Source organism: Rattus norvegicus, chromosome 1 (genome assembly GCF_021556685.1).
Source record: "Rattus norvegicus strain SHRSP/BbbUtx chromosome 1, alternate assembly SHRSP_T2T, whole genome shotgun sequence".
Classification (NCBI taxonomy): Eukaryota; Metazoa; Chordata; class Mammalia; order Rodentia; family Muridae; genus Rattus; species Rattus norvegicus.
The window spans coordinates 139,884,567-139,904,853 of NC_141534.1; the positions used below are offsets into that span (position 1 = coordinate 139,884,567).

A 20,287-nucleotide genomic window follows, 5' to 3' on the forward strand; every position below is an offset into this window, starting at 1 on the left:
AATCTACTTCCTTTAAACTGCCTTATTGCCGTCGTCATTTTTGAAATACTAGAGGCACTCCTGTAACTTGCCTTTTCTAAAAGACAACAAACGTCACAGACGTTTAACAAGCAGAAAGATACCTTTGCATCTAGAACATTAACAGCCGTTCTCAAAAGCAGCTTGGAAAGAGTTAAAAGCCAACACCCAACAGGGAGAAGGGGGGGAAAAGACAAGTTTAATTTTGCTTTAAGCGAAGTGAGAGATTCCATTGTTCTTTTAAATCCGACCCCTAACATGGGTCCCACCTCACCGGGAAAGATTTTTAAAAGTCCATCAACGAAGGTTTGTTGTTATTTAACGCTAAGTATCAAAGTAACTCACCGGAGCAAGCAGGGGTTCCACAGAGCGGCCGCCGCCCTCTCCCCGCTGGCTCGGACCGCAGCGCGGCGCCGGGTTGGGTGTGCAGCAGGAACCGGGTGGCCCGACCCGGTGCTCCAGTGGCATCGGCCCTCCGCACCCAGGGCTGCGTGTGCAGAGCCGGCAGCTAACCCGCCGCCCCTCCCGCCCGCGCTCAAGGACGTCGAGCTTTTCCTCCCAAGGACAAAGGACAATAAAGGGAGCAGGGGAGCTACTCACCGGGTCGAAGCGCGGCCGCAGGAGCCATCGGCTTGCTCTTCCTCGCCCGTCCAGGAAGGGTCGCCCGCCGCAGCATCCCGCTCACGGCGCGAGCCGCCTCCGGGCCGCGCGCGCCACCAGCACCGCCGCTGCCGCAGCGGAGCCACGGGCGTCGTGGGCCAGGCCTCCCCGGGCGCCTCTGCGGCGAGCTCCCGCATTCGCACGCGACCGCCTCGCCTCAGCCGTGACCTCCCCGCTATTCCGGAGCCCTCCGGGACGCCCAGGAACTGCTCCCAGCGCAGCGGCGAGCCCTTGGGCCGCGGCGGGCCGCCTGACAGCTGGAGTTGCTGTTGCCTCTCCGGCCATCTTGTGCCGTGTGTGGTGTCTCTCCAGTCTCCTCGCTCGGCTTTACTCCCTCCTCCTCCTCCCCCCGCCCCACACACCACACAACATGGCCTCTTCGCTGCGGCGGTAGCTGCGGCGGCGGCTGGAGCTCCGCGGCGCTCCAGCTAGCTCCCCTCCCCCAACCTCCCGCCTGCAGCTCCGGGACCCTAAGTGCGCACGCGCGCCGACACCCGCCCGCGGCAGCCATTGGCTGGGCCAGCTTCCTGCCATCGCTTCTCGGAGCGGCCTCACGCACTTCGTTGGTGCCTTCCTCCCGCCCCGATAGCAGACTCCTGCACACTATTGGTCAGTTCTGAACCCACCGCTTCCATGTTCTCAGCACCAATAGGACTGATTCGATGCCAATCATAGCCCGTGGGCGTTTCAGCTGAGAAGTCCCGGCCTGCGATTGGCGGATAATGAAACTTGGGGTTTGCGGAGAGAGACGTAACTTTTCTGCTCCGCACTGCGGTCCCCTGAAAGCTAGTTTGTGTGTGTACAGGCAAGTCATTAAATGCTGTCCTTTCCTGTTTCTGAGTCTTTTTCGTCTTCAAAGCAAGAGGAAGTGATAGAGCGAAAACGACATGATTGACATGATAAGCAAAAACTTCTCGTCCTTCCGTTTTTTGGCAAGCGCCATAGCCTCAGGATTTTTTTTTCCCCTAAGCAACTAGACCTGCCTTCAGGTCACAGGCAGGAGCAATAATCTTACGACCAGCACATTCCCTAACCTAATATCTGACTTGATAAACCACTTATTTGAGGTATTCTATTAGCATACCCAGTAGTCCTGAGGCCTTAACAAACCAGCCTCATAATTCTGATTAGGTAGATTCCACATTTTAGGGCTGTGTTGTTGAAAGTGGTAGTTTAAACATGTCTGCTCATGTCCCCCAGAGAATTACACAAAACGAGCTTCCTCTCAGAAACTCCACTTTTTTCCGTTTCTTCTTCCCACTTCTGCCTGGAAACAGGTTTAGGCAGAACACAAGTGAACATCTGAACCATCCTCAAGTATCTCAGGAAGTTGTTCTCTCACAGTATCGGAATTTGAAAATGTTTCTTTTGGCAAGGGGCTAGGGGAAAAAAGATGCGATTAGTTTATGTGAGGGAAAAACGTTTTTAAGAAGGGGCTTGCTTGTTGAGAGGAACAGTTCTAAGATTCTCTTAAAACTTTTTATGTTCCTGGGTTAAAATCATAACGTTACTTACTTGAGGGTGGTCATGGAATCGGGTCTCTTTAACATAGCGTTGGCTGTCCTGAAACACTTTTTTTAACGTTAATTTGTGTGTGTGTGTGTGTGTGTGTGTGTGTGTGTGTGTGTGTGTGTGTGTCTTGGTCTGTCTGTGTACATTGAGTGTCAAAGCACATGTGAAAGTGAGAGGATACAGTATAGCAGTCACTTCTCTCCTAAATCAGGCTTATCAGCAAAGCACCTTTACTGGGTGAGCCCCTGGTTTACCCCTCTAACCCTTGCTTTTAAAAATAATAATAATAATAGGGGTTGGGGATTTAGCTCAGTGGTAGAGCGCAAGGCCCTGGGTTCAGTCCCCAGCTCCGAAAAAAAGAAAAGAAAAAAAATAATTTATAATAATAATCGCACTGAGGCTGGAGAGATGATTCAGTGATTAAGATCTCACATACTGCTTCTCTTCCAGGAGACCTGAGTTCAATTTCCAGCACCCACATAAGGTGACTCAAAACTACCAATAGATCCAAATCCAGGGTTATCTCTTTGTGGTGCCTTCCTCCTCCTACCCACCACATTGACACATGTACAGATAAGTTTAAAATTAACAAATAAATTTCGAAAAATAAAAATCACGTACTAAAGATGAAGAGATGGCCCAGCAATGACGAGAACATACTGCTCTGACAGAGGGCCTCAGGTCAGTTCCCAGCACCAAAGTCATATCTCACAACCGTCTGTAATTCCAGTTCCAGAGGATCCAATGCCCTCATCTGACCTCCACAGCCACACATATGGTGATATACATACATGCAGGAAAACACGCCTACACATGAAAAGAAATAAATTTTTTTAACTTTCAAGAGGAAGAGAGCTAGGAGATATATAGATATTGAAGATGATAGAATAGATAGATAGATAGATAGATAGATAGATAGATAGATAGATAGATAGTAGATATATAAGAAAAATAACTAAGAAAAGAAAAGTTCTGAGCAGATGTAATGACACAAGCCTGTTGTCCCAGGTATTTGAGAGGCTGAAATGTGAGTATCCACTTAAGCCCAGGAATTCAGATCCAGCCTGAGCAACATAGCAAGGACCTATCTCAAAAGACCCAGTAGGTGACTAAATTTAATGTAGCATAAGTTACTTAGGTACAAGTTAAAACTTTGTATAGAGATCAGGCTACCTCTGTGCACTTCTTGTACCAGCCATACTTTCTGGCGATATGCTCTAATACAAATTAAATTTTCTCCAGGCATAGTCATTTATACTTAGTTCTAGCCCTTGGGAGACTGAGAAAGGCAAAAGGATCGCAGTATGTGTTTGAAACCATCCCGGGCTACAGAGTGAGTTCCAAGACAGCTATTTCAAAAAACAAAGACATGGTCAAAGATATGCCTCAGATGGCAGAGTGCTCACCTCACATGGCCTGGGCTGTCACTCACTTCAAGTCCCAGCAGCTCAGGAAACAGTGTGCAGACCTGTAATAATCCCAGCAACCCAGAAGTGCAAACAGGAGACATTCAAAGACAATCTCGATCACATTCAAACTAAAGGCCCGTCTCAACACAAGAGCCCATTTTCAAAAGAAAGTCACCCACACCAGAACACACACAACATGTACAACCTGTAGTAACACTCTCTTTTCAGCTGGGTAGTGGCCCAGGCGCCTATGTGTCTCATAGTCACCTACATTTCACTGTATGAACCAAATACTAAATTCACAACTCTTTCAAAAATGTTTAAGTTTTCTCCATTTACTTTAACTTTGAAAAGACATCTTCTTACAGTCTAGTGTTGAACCCCAACAAGCTCCTTTTTTCCTCTAGCCCCACCTGAACCTGGGATCCTCCTCTTCCCCGAGTATGCTTGCCGTGTTCTTATTGACTTTCTTTTCCTGTGTCTTGGATCTTCCTACTGTTACTTGAGAAGTCATCTAAGAGCCTGCCTTCCAGATCAATCATCAGTAAGACCTGTACAGACCTTTCAGTGAAAGTAATGGCTACCAGGTGTGGTGATGAACGCCCTCAATTCCAGCACTTGGCTAAGACAGAAGGACCACAACTTTGGGACTCCATAACAAAATCCTGCAAGTGTACACACACACACACACACACACACACACACACACACACACACACATTAACAGATTTAATTTCTACCTATTCATTTACTTATTTGTTTTTCTTGCTGGTGCTGGGGACCCAATCCAAGTCCTATACAGGGTTAGCAAGTGCTATACCACTGAGCTGCTCACCCACCCACCCCCCAAAAAGTGAAAAGCATGAAATTAACTCATTAGCTCACTAGGTAGCAGGCATTGTTTGAAACCCACCTTGTGAATTAACTCAATGGATAACACACCTGTGACTTCAGTCACAGACCGTTATGGTTCCTGTGTGCTATCCTCATTAGGAAACTGAGACACGGGACTTTAAGCAGCCTGCCTCAGACTGAGCCTCATGTCCTCTGGGCCTCTCCTTGCAAGGGCTGCTCCGGAGCAGCCTGGGCTCACATGGATCGTTTGCTGTGTCTTTCCTGATTTGCCCACTAGAAATGTTCGATCCAATCTGACTTAATAATGCCCTGACCTATATCCACATGGATTCTAATCTCCAAGCTACCTAGCTCTCTTCCTTTGTCGCCTCCCTACACATCAACTATGGAGTGTCTGTTTTGCAAAGATACACCTTGGACAGTTTTACCTGAAACAGCATTCGTCTCCCCACTGTCCTGTATAACGTTCACTTACCTTCTACCACACTGAAATTCTGTTTTTCATCACAAATGACACAGTAATTCTTTTAGTGACGTTCATTCATTCATTATACGGAGGGAGAGAACACATTTGTGGCACAGTGTGTTGGAAGTCAGAGACTAATTACAGGAGTGAGTTCTCTCTCTCCTGTTATGTGAGTCTCAGGGATCAAACTCAGGTAATTTGACCTTGCAAGCTCCCTTACTCACTGGGCTATCTTACTAACCAGACACTCCCGATTTCGTTAGTCACATCTATACCTCATGTGTAGTCATCCTTCTTGGAGAAGAGCTCTGGTCGCCCTCAAAATGTCCTGAAAGAGTACATCCAACCCCCTTCATGGTTCCATCCCACTTCTACTTTGCTTTCTGTTGCTATAATAAACTTTCCTGACTGAAAGCAACTTGGGAGAGCCCTCCCTCCAGTCCTGTTCTTCATTTTGTTAACCATCTTTGTTTCTTTGGCTCAGGATGAAGACCCATTTGCTCTGTATCCCAGCTATCATGGTAGGTAGCTGAGGTTATAGAGGACTTGGACCAGAGACACTGGGTACAGGTAACCCCCACCTGTAACGCTAACACTGAGAGGCCCAGACACGAAGAGTGCTACAAGTTTTAAGCCAGATTGGACTACATACTACAAAGCAAGTCCCAGGCCAGTCAGAGCTTCAGAACGAGATGCTCTCTCAAAAGGGGCAGGAGGGAGAAGCGACACGGACCCGTTGGGGAAGTTTTATGGTGGTGTCACCTCATAGGTGTCTGTCCACACCCAGACTCGTCATATTGTACTTATTAAACTATATACTGTTCTCCCCGTGTGTTAGTTACACTTCACCTCAAGAAAACGTCTCGGGCAATAAAGTGTCCGTTTTATGAAGTCTTTAAAAAGAAAATGCTTCTCAACCAGGTGTGGTGCCCCGCAGGCCTCTAATCCCAGCGCTCACAAGTTCAAGATCAGCCTCAGTTCCACACCGCCACCCCAAGAAGGAAAGGGGGGAAAAAGCAGCATGCATGGAAGATAAAGAGAAAGCGAACAACCAACAAAGAAACCCAGAGAAGGAAAAGAACAAAGTCACACGGACTGGGAAAAACAATGCTGGGAAAAGATCCACTTCCAGAAGAGTAGGAGGACTGACTGCATAGACATAAAGATAAGCAAAGGAGTTTGTATGGGAAACCCAACAGCAAGGAAGGTAACAGTGAGAAAACCCACAGAAGACAAGGCAGGGACTATAGGAAACAACCGACAGGAGAGTGGGGCATGATGGGAGGTTTCATCCTCTGGTACAGCTCTAGGCAAAAGAAGACAGGCATGCTAAGAGAGATGCCTCAGATGATGGAGAAAAGCTCCCCTCAAGAGTCTGATTTCCAGGTGAAAAAGCAAATCTGGTGGTCAGAGCAACAGCTGAAGGTAGACAGACCTCCACTATGAAACCCCAGACGCAGGGGATAAAAGTGTCTTTAATTCTACAAGCTTTGAAAGAAAAAGAAAAGCCATGTGTGTTGGGGTGTTCGTGTGGTGCTGCGAATACAAATGCTAAATTCTGAACCCCAGACAAGTGAACTCTCCTGTCTTTGTTGTATCAACCGTGCTCCCCAATGAAAAGCTATTGGTTAAATAAAAGTTACTGGGGAGAATAGAGGTACCTGGGGCTTAGATTACTGGGCTGGGGGATTGCAAGTAAGGACCAGGAGAGAGAGAGAATGGGAGAAGAAGGTGGGAAAGCAGGAGGTCTCCATTAGATAGGGGGGACCAGCAGCACATGGACGGAAGAAAGGCTCCCCTAAGGACAGCCTCAAACAGCAAGTAACTTGGGGACACACAGCTGGGAAACAGGCAATAAAGCTAACAGAAAAAACCGATTAGGAGTATTCACTCAGAAATTGTGCAAAAGCTGATGAAATAAATCAGTCAGTCCAGTCTCCAATATTTAGGGGCTGTTCCCTTACAAGAACTTAAGAGTAATTAATAGCTTTTACAACAAACATGCTCACAACCAAGAATAGGAAGAGTTTTGGGGCACTGGGCATGGTGGTACACACCTTTAATCCCAGCACTTGGGAGGCAGAGGGCAGGAGGATCTCTGTGATTTGAGACTGGCCTGGTCTACAAAGCAAGTCCAGGACAGCCAGAGCTACTCAAAAAAACAAAAACAAACAAAGCAAAAAAACTTCAGGCATTCTCAGTTGCACATCTGAAATCAAGAAGATAGAAAAGACGGATAGAGAATGAATGCTCAGGTGGCAAAGGGGACCTGAATTCAGATTCTGTCCCCGACCAGGGCCACCCAACCCTGGAAAGGGAGGGACAGGGGGATGCCAGGAGTTTGTGAGTCAGTCTATTTCAATTGCAAAAATCTTAAGACACTGTGAAGAAAGGAAGAAAGGAAGGAAGGAAGGAAGGCAGGAAGAAAGAAAGAAAAAAAGCAAACTGCTAAGGGAACATGATTTTCATCGCAAGTTTTAAGCCTACCTAAATCAACCAGCAGATGGATGGGTAGAACGAAGACATTTGAATGCATGACCTCAGAAACCTCCCATGCAGCTTTTTCAAGAACTCGATGGATACCACAGAGATGAAAATCAAAACACAGGGAATTGCTGGGCAGTAGTGGCACATGCCTTTAGTCCCTGCACTTAGGAGACAGAAGTAGGTGGATCTCTATGAGCTCAAGGCCAGCTTGGTCCACAGAGTGAGTTCTAGAGCAACACAGAGAAATCCTGTCTCAAAAAAAGCAAAAGAGAAAAAGATGAAAGAAGGAAGAAAGGAAGGGGGAATTAAGGGAGCAAGTGATGTGACTTATTAGGTAAAGGCCCTTGCCACCCAATTCCTGTCAACCCAAGTTATCTGTGGAACCCATACTGTAGACAGACACGTACTCACACACGCACACACACACAAAGGACAGGGACTTGAGAGCAGAAAAAGACTACCGTAAAAAGAAAGCTGAACCCTAGGTGAATACAGGGGAAATTCTGGAGTCAGCTGCTCTCTGGGTAGAGAGAGAACTGGATCAGCATCACAGAGAAGCCATACCAACGAAGGAACAGGGTTACCTATGTACTCTCTCCCACAGTCTCTCCTTTCTATCTGAGGAGTTTGCCCTGGATTCTAGTCTGATCAGTTTATCTTGACTGATGCCTTAACAAAATGTCCTCATCTCTCTTATACCTGGATCAGCTAAGGCACTTCCGTAGTCCACCACAACTTACACAGATAAAAACAGGAAAGAAAGCCTGAGCCACATTCTTACCCCTCTCCCAACACTGCCCTGTGGTCCAATGACACTGCATGGCCCAGGAGAGGTTTCAGTAAGTTTCCAGGAAGCTAATGTCAGACTGCAGCCCTGAGTCTTCTGCTGGCGTCTCTGAGAAACTCTACCTATGGAGGACAACATTCCGCCCAGATATGTGCTTGCCGTGCAGGTTTACAGAATTAAGGGTTAAGTGATGGACGTACATGTGACTTTTAAAAACCAGTTAAGAACAGGAAAAGGGTGATGACTAAAAGCTGAGAGAAGCGGATGATGGATCTCATGTAAGCAATCTGAAAGATGGAGAGGGAATCTCAGGAGGGAGAAAGGACAGGTAAAACACTTCATTTCATAAGACAAGATGGTACAGGAGAACTTCGTGCTGTTATTCTTTGCGTGTAATTTATATATGTGTAATTAAAATATATATATGAGTGTACTTTATATACTTCTCAGTATACATGATTGTTTCAGATGTGGCTATGATTTAAGTTAGATAAATGATAGATTTCAAAGGAGAATTCAAAGGATAGTGCTGAGGTGTGGTTATAGCTAAGCAGTAGAGCTCAGTCTAGTATGCTGGTTTCCTTTCTTTTCTTTTTTCTTTTTTTTTTTTGGAGCTGGGGACCGAACCCAGGGCCTTGTGCTTGCTAGGCAAGCGCTCTACCACTGAGCTAAATCCCCAACCCTTCTTTTTTTCTTTTTTGTCAACTTGAGACAAACTAGGGTCATTTAGGAAGAGGAATCATTAATTAACAAAATACCTCTATCAGATGGGATTTGTAGGCAAGTCTGTGGGACATTTTCTTGATTAATGATTGATATAGAAAGACCTAGTCACTTTAGGTGGTACCACTCCTTGGCAAGTGGCCCTGGGTTGTAAAAGAAAGCAAGCTTAGGGAGTCATAGAGACCATGCCATTAAGTGGAAGTCCTCCATGGTCTCTGCCTCAAGTCCTGCCTCCAGGTTCCTGCACTGAGTTGCTGCCCTGGCTTCCCTCAGTGATGTAAGCTAAATAAACACTTGGGAGAGACCATGTTGCTTTGGTCGTGATGTTTTATCACAGCAGTGGAAAGCTAACTCTAGATCTAGAATACTAGAAGTTTGATTCACAGCACCAGAGAAAAATAAATCCAACCAATTAAAACTGTTACAGAGGGCCTAAGGCAAAACCAAGCTGATTGAATTCTACAGTGTTTGAGGAAGGCAGCAGTTTTGAGACAGGGCAGCTACAGTAACAACACCCCAATACCATTAATTGTGCCCGAGGTAACTCTGCCTGGTGCTCTCTTCCCACCATATTGGTTCAAAGAAGGTGACTGTCACAAGTTACAGTGAGAACTCAGAGTGACAGTGGCCTGAGGGATCAAGAGGGAAAGAATACCATGGAAAAGAGGCCAAGGCTTACAGGAAGCATTCCAGCAAAGGACGTCCAAACTGCCTCCCTTCCCAGAGTCTTCTGTGAAAGAAAAGGAAATGAGTGCTAATATGCAGTGCTCCCATTGCGAATGAGAAACCCGCCGACATGCTACCCACTATTTTGTGTAAAAAGCAACCTCAACACGCATTGCCGAATTCGATCGTTTGTATGCATTATCTCATACATGGCCCCCTTGTTCAGAAGTTCAGGGACACCTTGGTGCTGAGACTCTGGGACAGGGCCTCTTATGAGTTTGCTCTCAAAAAACATCATCAGGACTGCCATCATCTGAAGGTTGACTGAGACCAGGGGACCTGCTCAAGGCTATTGGCCTGAGACCTTGGTTTCTCACTTACAGGGGCTGTCCATTTCTGTTTGAATGTGCACAGACGAAAAGAAGCTTCTCCCAGATGAAGAGTACAAAAGGACACAAAAAGTCAAAGCTAGAAGCCATGGTGTCTTTGTGGCCCTAGCAATAGAAGCTGGACATCACCATGTCTTCAATGTTTAAAAATAAAAGTCAAGCATAGTGGCACATGCCTTTTATCCCAGCACTCAGATGAATCTCTGTGAATTCAAAGCCAGCCTGGTCTATCTACAGAGCCAGTTCCAGGACAGCCAGGGTTACACAGTGAAATCCTATATCAAGAACAAAAACAAAGCAAAACAAAGCAAAAACAACAAAAAGCCAGGAGTATCAGTATATACCTGAGAGGAGGAAGATCTCTGAGTTTGAGGCTAGCCTGGTCTACAGAGCCAGTTCCAGGACAGCCAGGGTTACACAGTGAAATCCTATATCAAGAACAAAAACAAAGCAAAACAAAACAAAAACAACAAAAAGCCAGGAGTATCAGTATATACCTGAGAGGAGGAAGATCTCTGAGTTTGAGGCTAGCCTGGTCTACAGAGCCAGTTCCAGGACAGCCAGGGTTACACAGTGAAATCCTATATCAAGAACAAAAACAAAGCAAAACAAAACAAAAACAACAAAAAGCCAGGAGTATCAGTATATACCTGAGAGGAGGAAGATCTCTGAGTTTGAGGCTAGCCTGGTCTACACAGCCAGTTCCAGGACACCTAGAATTAAACAGAGAAACACTCACAAAATACAGGTTAGCTCTGCTTGGTAAGCAAAGAGACCATATAAAGGACTTGGAGGAACTAGGGAGATGGCTTAGACCACTTGCTGTTCTAGCATGAGGACCTGAGTTCAGATACCCAGCACCCATGTAAAAGCCAGGGGAGGCCAGGAGTGCTTGTGACCCCAGTGCTGTGAGAGACAGAAGCATAAAGATCCCTGGGGCCTGGTGGCTGACTGCCAGCCTAGCTCCAGGTTCAGTGAGAGACCCTGTGTACAGGAAATAAGTGACAGTGACAGCAGGATGCCCAGTGTCCCCTCCTGACATCTGGCTGTGCACAAGCATACCTACACATACACTAGACATAAATAAATAGATAGGGAGATGAGAGATAGATAGATTAGACAGACAGGCAGACAGCAGACAGAATAAAAGAAGGAAAGAGAGAGAGAGAGAGGGGGAGAGAGAGAGAGAAGAAAGAAGAAAGAAAAGGGATTATAGAAATGGCTCAGCAGCAAAGAGCACTTACTGCCTTTGCAGAGGACCCAGGTTTGGTTCTCAGAGCCCACAAGATGATCCACAACCAACTGTCATTCCAATTCAAGGGGAGCCAGTGCCATTATCTGGCCACAGTGAGCACCAGAAATGAACAAGGTGGGGGTTGGGGATTTAGCTCAGTGTCAGAGTGCTTGCCTAGCAAGCGCAAGGCCCTCGGTTCGGTCCTCAGCTCCGAAAAAAAAAAGAAAAGAAATGAACAAGGTGTACATTCAGGAAAACACTCATACACATAAACTTTTTTTTAAAAAAAAAAAGTACTTAAAGAAAGATTCAACTGGCTGATGGTGCTAGAGCTTGAAATGTTATAAAAATAAAAGTTAGTGTACTTTTAAAAGTTCTTTCCCTTTAACTCAGAAAATTTCATGCTTATTAAACTTCAAAATACAGTGAAAAGAAATAGATTTACATACTGAAAACAAAGTTCAAGGAACAGGGTTTTGAGGCTCATGCAACTGGCAAAAAGATCTTGACTTTAAGAGACAGGGTACCAATGAGACAAGGGTTCTTTTTGGCCCGGCTTAGTGTTTGATCTAATTGCAAGCTTCAGTGCTAAGGGGAAGCCCATACACAACCCAGTGATCAACCTGAATTGAGAAGAGGAAGCTGGGCATCCATGAGGGCAAGTTAGAGCTAGTGAGATGCCTTGGAGAGTAAAGGTACTTCTATCCCTGAGACCTACAAGGTAGAAGGGGAGAACCAAACCCCAGAAGACGCCCTTTGACTTATACATAGGCACCATACCACATGAACCTACACACAGAAATACACTCACACAAGTTGTCCTCTGATTGCTACACATTGACCATGGCATGTGTGTGCCCACACATAGCTCATAAATAAATATGATGTGATTTTTTTAAAAGGCCATTCATAGTGACACATACCTTTCATCCTGTCACTCAAGGAGGTCGAGGCAGTGAATCTCTGTGAGTTTGAGGCCAGCCTGGTCTATATAGTGAGTTTCGGGACAGCTATGGCTACCTAGTGAAACAACCCTGCCTCAAACAACAACAAAAAACAAAAACCAAGCACCTTTAATCTCAGCACCAAGAGGAATAGGCAGGAAGATCTCTGAGTTCGAGGTTAGCCTGGGCTAAAGAACTAGTTCTAGGACAGCCAGGACTACATAAACGAACTCTATCAGAAAATTGTGTGTGTGTGTGTATGTATCTAGGTAGGTATCAATAGGTAGGTAGGTAGGTAGGTAGGTAGGTAGGTAGGTAGGTAGGTAGGTGGATGGATGGATGGGTGGATAGATAGATATACAGAGAACAAGAGAGCAAGAGACAGAGAATAAATGAAAAGACTTTGCTGACAAGTATTTGAGTGAGAACAGTGGAAATTGTTAGTTTACTTGGTACACTCAGCAGTTTTTCTATAAACCTTTGGGCCAAATGACCTTGTTCCTAGGAATTTACCCAAATGCTACATTAATAGACAGAACATCACTCAATAGTAAAAATAAGCAACTTACTGATAAATGCAATATGAATGAATGCTTTTTTTTTTAGTTTTTGAGGGTTTGGATTTTTTATTTTATGTTTAGTATTGTTGCATGTGTCTGTATATGAGTGTAGGTGCATGTGGAGGTTACAGGACAACTCTCAGAGTCATTGGTTCTGGGAATCACAGCCCCTGATTTTGCTTTCCTTTTTTGGGGGGGGGGGATGGAAACACATTTGAAACAAGCTTTATTAAATATTAAATACTGACCAAGAGATGGACTTTGGTCAGGACCATTCTCTGGAATTTCACAGCTAAAATGACCATGATTTTTGCATTTTTTTTTTTTGAGTTAGGATCTCGAGTATCTCAGGCTGGCTTAGAACTTGATGTAGCTGAGGATAGCATCGACTTCCTGACCCTCCTGCTCTGCCTCCACCTTATGAGTACTGGGCTTCTTGGCTGTCTCTGCAGTGCCCAGTAGCCCTGGGAATCCAAACAGGGCCTTGAGCACGCTAGGTAAGCAAGCATTCTACAACTGAGCTGTATCACTGGTCTCCTCCATCGGCCTTTTAAAAAAAATAGGTTTATTTATTTTATGTGTGTCTTGCCTGTATATATACATATGGATTCGCATATGATCCTTGAAGATCAGAAGTGTCATATCCCCTAGAACTGAAGTTACAGATGGTTGTGGACCACAGTGCCTTAAAGCACCAAGCCATCGCTCTAGCCAGTCAGCCAGCCATCGGTCATAACTGTTCCTCACCCCTTGACCTTTCTCCTGCACTTGACACCGACCACTCACCCTCTACAGTTCTCAGTTCATGGGCCTCCTGACACTGTATGGCTTTTCCTGCTGCTGACCTCCAGCTTTTCCTGCTGTTTCTGGTTATCCTCCACGGTGACTTCCTGGTCCCTGACCGCAGATGAGAAAAATAGCCCCAGGGACCGTTCTGAAAGGGTTAAAGTCTCGTTTTCAAATGCCCAGTCCGCACTAAGGTCACTTTCAGATGTGAGATTACTGCCCTGCCAGCTTATTGAAGCAGCCATAGTCTGGCCACAGCCAGACTGATGGTGTCATTCCCCTGATGTCTTAGCTGGCATCTGACCACCTCCTCTTCCCATAGCTTGGCTTTCTCCCCAGCCCCCAAATGTGTGATGCTCGCATCTCCAGCCCTTCCAGACTAGTTCCTGCGAACCGTTCCTTTTCCTCACTTCCCAAGTGACTTCGTTCTCTCTTGAGTGTTTCCATGAGTGAACGTCTGTGATGTTCGCTCCTCAGCTGCCTCTCATCACCACTTACTGTTTATGTACTTGGGTGCAAAGAGGATATCTCCCTAAACAGACTCCAATTAGCTTCTCTGTGGGTAGAGAAGCCTTGAATTCGATTTTGTTTACTTTTATGGCATAGTTGTAAATGTTCAAGTAATTGGCTGAGCATTTATTTACTATATCAAAATGACTCGACAAGACATTATATTCTTGCAAATTACCAGACAAATTCCCTGCAACCGATTCGGCAAATTTGATACTGTATGACCTCCAACTTGAATTACCCAAAGTAAGTCATCAATACTGAGCCGGGTGTATTTGTAATCCCAGCACTTGGAAGGGGGAGGCACAGAGATCATTGGATAGCAAGCTTGAGGCTAACATGAGCCACAAGGACCCTGTCTCAATACACAAAAGCAAAAACAGCAACAAAGTAAACCACAATTAAATACCAGACTTTGGTTAAATGCAGGTTTCTGTTCCTTGGAGCGTCTTTAAAAAAATAAAATAGGACGCACCTGGTATGTCAGTGATCAAAAAATAGATCTGGCCCCTGACACCCCGATAGAATGTCTGGAGTGCAGGTATGTTACTCAATGTCCCAGAGCAGCCAAATAGAAGCGTCTCAACCCTGAGACTCTTTCTCTTCTCTTTCCATTTTCAGCACACAGCACTGATTATTCTATGGAGCCGTTTCTCCTCGCCAAGTGTGATGCCAGCAAGAAAGTGGCTGCAGGCCACCCAGCATCCAGCAACGCAGGCCTGGCCTGGCATCACCAGCTTTATAAGGGGCCAATCCTGTGGGCAGCTTCTTTTTGCCTCTCAGAGCCCAGGGGGCTCCAACCCTCCTGGACAATCAGAAACATGGCTGTCTAGAAAGCCCCACGTTGTCTAATCTACACCCCATCTCCAGTCTCATACACCTGCCTAGAAGGAAGTGACATAGCCTGAACGACCCACAGGAAGAGAAACTCCAGTTGCACAAACTTGGGGAACCTTGCTAAATGCTAAGTGCTCTGTCAGATGCTCTGCCCTCTGCCTAGATGCCTGATCAAAACAAGCAAAGCAGGATTCTTCGTTCATAGTTTGAATTTTGGTTTCTCTAGGGTATAAGTACCAACAATTTTAACTTTCTTTTTTCTTGTTCTTTTGGGTTTCTTTCAAGACAGGGTTTCTCTTTGTAGTTCTAGTTATCCTGGAAACTCACTCTGTAGACCAGGCTAGCCTGAACTCAAGAGATCTGTCTGCCTCTGCCTCCTGAGTACTGGGATTAAAGGTGTGCACCACCACCGCCCCACTCATTTTTGTTTGTTTTTTTCTTTCTTTTTTTTTTTTTTTCCCGGAGCTGGGGACCGAACCCAGGGCCTTGCACATGCTAGGCAAGTGCTCTACCACTGAGCTAAATCCCCAACCCCCGCCCCACTCATTTTTAACCTCTTAAATATTACATTAAAGTACCGTGGTGATTGGGGCTGTGGATTTAGCTCAGTGGTAGAGCGCTTACCTAGGAAGCGCAAGGCCCTGGGTTCGGTCCCCAGCTCCGGAAAAAAAAAAAAAAAAAAAAAAAAAGAACCAAAAAAAAGTACCGTGGTGATGTGTGCCTGTGATCTGAGCTCTTAGGAGGCAAAGGATCAGGAAGATCAGAAGTTTGAGGCCAGCCTTAGCTACAATAGCCAATTTGAGTCTAGCCTGGGCTATATGAGAAAAAAACAACAACAACAAGAACAAGCAAACAAAAAGGATGTCTCAAGCAGCAGTATAGAGAAGGTGGTAATGTTATGAGGCTTGCACGGTGAAGCAACTTAACTCAGGCTCTCTCTGTACATTAGCAAACTCACTGTGGTCCTTGGGCCCTTAGATCAGGCAAAGTGGGAACCTTGAGAAACTTCAGAGCAGCTAAAATTCCATGATCCATCCAGTAACGTGGTCATGGGCATGAAGGCAAGTCTATGGTGTCAGTGACCCTGAGCACTGCATGCAGCGTTTCCAGGACCTACAGAATTCTTCTCCAAGTTTCCTGTTGACATTGTTGAACTTCTTTTTTTTTTAAATTTCATGGGCATTGGTGTTTTGCCCCCATGTCTGTCTGTGTGAAGGCATCAGATCTCCTGGAATTGGAGTTACAGATGGTGGTGAGCTGCCATGTGCATGCTGGGAACTGAACTGGAGTCCTCTGGAAGAGCAGTTAATGCTCCTAACTAACCACTAAGCCATCTCCCCAAACCCTCTGTATATGTGCTTTTCATAAAGTATAAGATTACCAAAAGCAGCTGACGTAATCTGTGTCTTATTTATTCCCAGGCACCGCAGACTCGTGTCAAGGAAATAATCACAACTTTGCATAAGCTAACATCTCTTCATCCAGTTTTGTTTTTAATTTTTGTTAGTGCATATTAACTATACATTCTAATAGGTCTCCCTATGGTATTTTCCTACAAGTTTAACAGGTTTGGATCATGTCACCTCTTGCCCTCCTCTCACCCCTGTGGATCACCCTTCTTGTTCCCAACAATTAGTCCCCCTTCTATTTGTGTATCACTTCTTTTTAATGACCCAACAGGTGTTATTAGGGTGGCTTAAAGGAGCTTGGGTGAAGGGTTATTTCATGGACCCCGTCTATGGCTACACCACTGTCTCAGTTAGGGTTACCAATGCTGTGAAGAGACACCAAGACCACAGCAACTCTTATACATGAAAACGTTTCATTGGGGCTGGCTTACAGTTCAAAGGTTTAGCTCATTATCGTCATCCCAGAGTGTAGTGGCAAGCAGGTAGATATGGTGCTGGGGAAGTAGCTGAAAGGTCGGCATCTGGATCTGCAGATGGCTGGCAGAGACGAGAAAGACACTGGCTCTGGCTTGAGCCTTTGAAACCCTAAAGCTCACACACAATGACACACTTCTTCCAGCAAGGCCAGACCTCCTAATCTTTGTCAAGTATTGCAACTCCCGAACGACCAAGCATTCAAGTCTACGAATCTAGGGGGCCATTTATTCAAACCACAACAACCACTAGAATCAGCAGTCATTAACTGCCTCACGGAGGGGTGGGACTCCAAAAAAGCTTTCACCTTCAGTTGTTTTCTTAAGATGCCATTGATTTGGGGTTTTGTTTTTTTTTTTTCATTAGATTTATTATCTACTAAGCTCTTTTCGTGTCTCTGTCTCTGGTTTTTTTGTTTTATTTTGTTTTGTTTTGTTTTGTTTTTTGTTTTTTTTGTTTTTTGTTTTGTTTTTTTTTGTGCACGGGAATGCAGATCCATATATATGTGGAGAGCAGAGGGTGTCTTACCTTTGAAACAGTCTCTTACTGAACAGGAAGCTGGTAGATTGGTTACACCAGTTGGCCAGTGAGCTCCAGGAATCTACTTGTCTCCATCCCACTAGGAGCCCTAGTGATGGAGTTACAGGCTGGCCATGGCAACTGACTTTCTTGTGGGTGCTGGGCTTCCAAACCCGGCTCTTCATGCTCTTCCAGAAAGCCCTATAACCACGGCACCGTCTCACTGGCCCCTAAATTAAGTGTGTGAGTGTGTATGTGTGTGTGTATGAGTGTGTATGTGTGTGCATGTGTGAAGAACATTTAGAATCTGTTGTCAGTAATTTTCCAGCATAAAGTACACCATTAATAATCATAGTTACCATGCTGTACAAAAGATCTCTATAACTTATTTCTTCTAACAAGGTTTGTATCTGTTGAACAGCATTTTTCTTAATTCCTCAAGGTCATCTGAATCTTGAGTACAAAAAAAGTTAAAAAAAAAAAACCCAAAACCCAAGTATCTTAAACAATGTTCTAAAGAGAAGGTACATAAAACCCCCAGAGTCTCTTATCTCTCTTCTCTCTTCTAGCCGTTACGGTTTGCTCTATCTATCTGTCTGTCTGTCTGTCTGTCTGTCTATTTCTTCCTCTCCCTCTTCCTGCACCCACCCTATACACACACGTGCATGCCAAATACACACTTTCCTACACCCCTTTACTTGGGATTGAACCCAGGACCCTACACATAATAGGCAAGTGCTCTGCAAGTAAATTCATTTCCCAGTAATCCATTTATTGATTGATTGATTGATTGATTGATTGATTGATTGATTTGCGAGACACAGTCTCAATGAATTGTTCAAACTGCTCTTGAACTCAGTGTAGCCTGGGTTGACCTTGAACATGTGATCCTGAATTATATCCTGAGTTGCAAGGATTATAAACACCAGACTCTGTTCTCAAACTCTCCTTTAGTCACAAGCAAGCCTTCACATACCTCCAATTAAAGCCCTTCTATGTTTTTTTCTGACCACAGTTTAGAACCAAACCTACCATTGTAATGGTTATCCCTTCAATTAGGCTTTGAACACAGCGACAGCTAACTCTTCACTGTCTACTTGACTGGATGTCCAACCACTTAGGAGATTCTAGGGGATGATGTTTGTATGTCTGTAAGGGTATCCTCAGAGACTATTAACTAAGAAGGGTAAGATGCCATCTCATAGGCTGAGGGGTTGCCATGGAATCGAGGAATCAGAAATGGAGCTGAGCTCCTGCTTGCTCCCCTTTCTCTGCTTCCACACATAACTCAAGTAAACTCTGTACTTTCTAAGCCCTGGAGTCCTCAATCTCCTTCTCCCTTTCTCCTCCTCCTCCCCCTCCCCCTCTGTTTTTCCAAACAGGGTTCCTCTTTGTAGTCCTGGCTGTCCTGGAACTCTGTAGACCAGTCTAACCTTCGATTTAGAGATCTGCCTGCCTCTGCTTTCTGAATTCTGGACTAAAGGCATGCACCATCACAGCCCAGTAGTTTTTATATTACTTCTTTTTTTTTTTTCTTTTTTCTTTTTTTCGGAGCTGGGGACCGAACCCAGGGCCTTGCGCTTGCTAGGCAAGCGCTCTACCACTGAGCTAAATCCCCAACTCTTTATTTTACTTCTTAACTCACTATGTAGGCCAGATTAACCTTAAACTCTAGAGATCCTCCTGCCTCTGTCTCCTACCCCAAGGGCTGGAATAAAAGACATGCACCAATCACAAACAGGATCTTCTTTTTCAACCTCAAATCCGAGGGTCTCCCAAGATGGATTTGCTCAACTGCTGAGTCCCTTTCACACCTGGAAATGATTTTCACAAGCGTTCTCTAGCTAAACAAAAACCACCTTTGCTTCCAAAGAGGAAACGGAAGAGAGGTCTGTGTGGTTTTAGACTCTGAGAACAAGAACAGACGTTCCTCAAAGTGCAGGTCACAGAACCCCTGGGGAGGAAGCAGAACAAACTGATCTGGGGAGGGTTGAGCAGCTTCTCCTAATACTGGAATTGTGCTATTGAGAGTGAACAGTGTAGCCAGGCGGTAGTGGCACATCCCTTTAGTTACATGTCTTTGAGCCTAGCTCCACGGAGGCAGAGGCAGTCAGATTTCTGAGTTCTCGACCAGATTGATCTATGGAGTGAGTTCCAGGATAGCCAAAGCTGCACAGAGAAGCCCTCCCTTGAAAAACAAACAAACCAGAATGAACAGCCTCAGGAACAGAAGCATACAAATTAACTGGGCTAGAGAGATATGTCAGACAGTTGAGTGCTTGCTGTGCATTCATGATGGACCTGAGTTTGGATTTAGCACTCTGGTTAAAAAAAAAAAAATCTGGGTGTAGTATGCACCTATATTCCCAGTGCCAGGCAGGCTGAGACAGGCAGAGGTCTCTGAAGTTCACTGGTCAGCCATCGTAGAAGAATGGGTGAGCTCTCAGTTCAATGAAACATGCTCTCCTTGGTACACATCCAACCATATACACTTATGCACATGCACACACAGAAAGAGAGAGAGAGAGAGAGAGAGAGACAGAAAGAGAGAGATAAAGAGAGAGAGATGAACTATTCAGGCCACCAGGTACCTAGGCAGACAAGACAATTATACATATAGAATAATAAATAAATCTAAAAAAGAATTTAAGTAAAAAAAAATTAAAGTAGCAATCTCCATTAAAGAAGTGAAACCAGGAGTTGTGGCACATACCTGGAATCTCAGCATTCAGAAGTAAGGTGCAGATAATCAGAAGTTCAAGGCTAGCCCTGGCTGCCTACTGAGTTCAAGGCTAGCCTGGGATACTTGAAACACTGTCTAAGAACTTAACACAAAACAAAAACAATACATGTGTATATCATACCACCTAGCCTGTACCTTAAGTTCATATGTTTGTCAATTATACCTAGATGAGATTTAAAAGAAACAATAATAAAGAGACTGGAGCTGAAGCTAGAGCTGAGCCTGTTGGGAAGCAAGAGAAGCTGACTTAAGTACTACCATTTCCTTTTCAGAACCCATTTAATCACAAGGAGAAACTA

The 20,287-nt window shown here is 45.0% G+C and overlaps 1 long non-coding RNA gene across 1 annotated transcript; it reads right to left on the bottom strand.

The window, feature by feature from the left end:
• Nucleotides 1-8,804: 8,804 nt before the first annotated feature.
• Nucleotides 8,805-20,261, bottom strand: LOC148007729 (uncharacterized). The gene is made up of 3 exons (XR_015647138.1): nucleotides 19,959-20,261; nucleotides 10,623-10,685; nucleotides 8,805-9,647 (listed from the first exon to the last, which is right to left on the bottom strand). It is a non-coding gene; the product is annotated as an uncharacterized LOC148007729 (long non-coding RNA).
• Nucleotides 20,262-20,287: the final 26 nt, after the last annotated feature.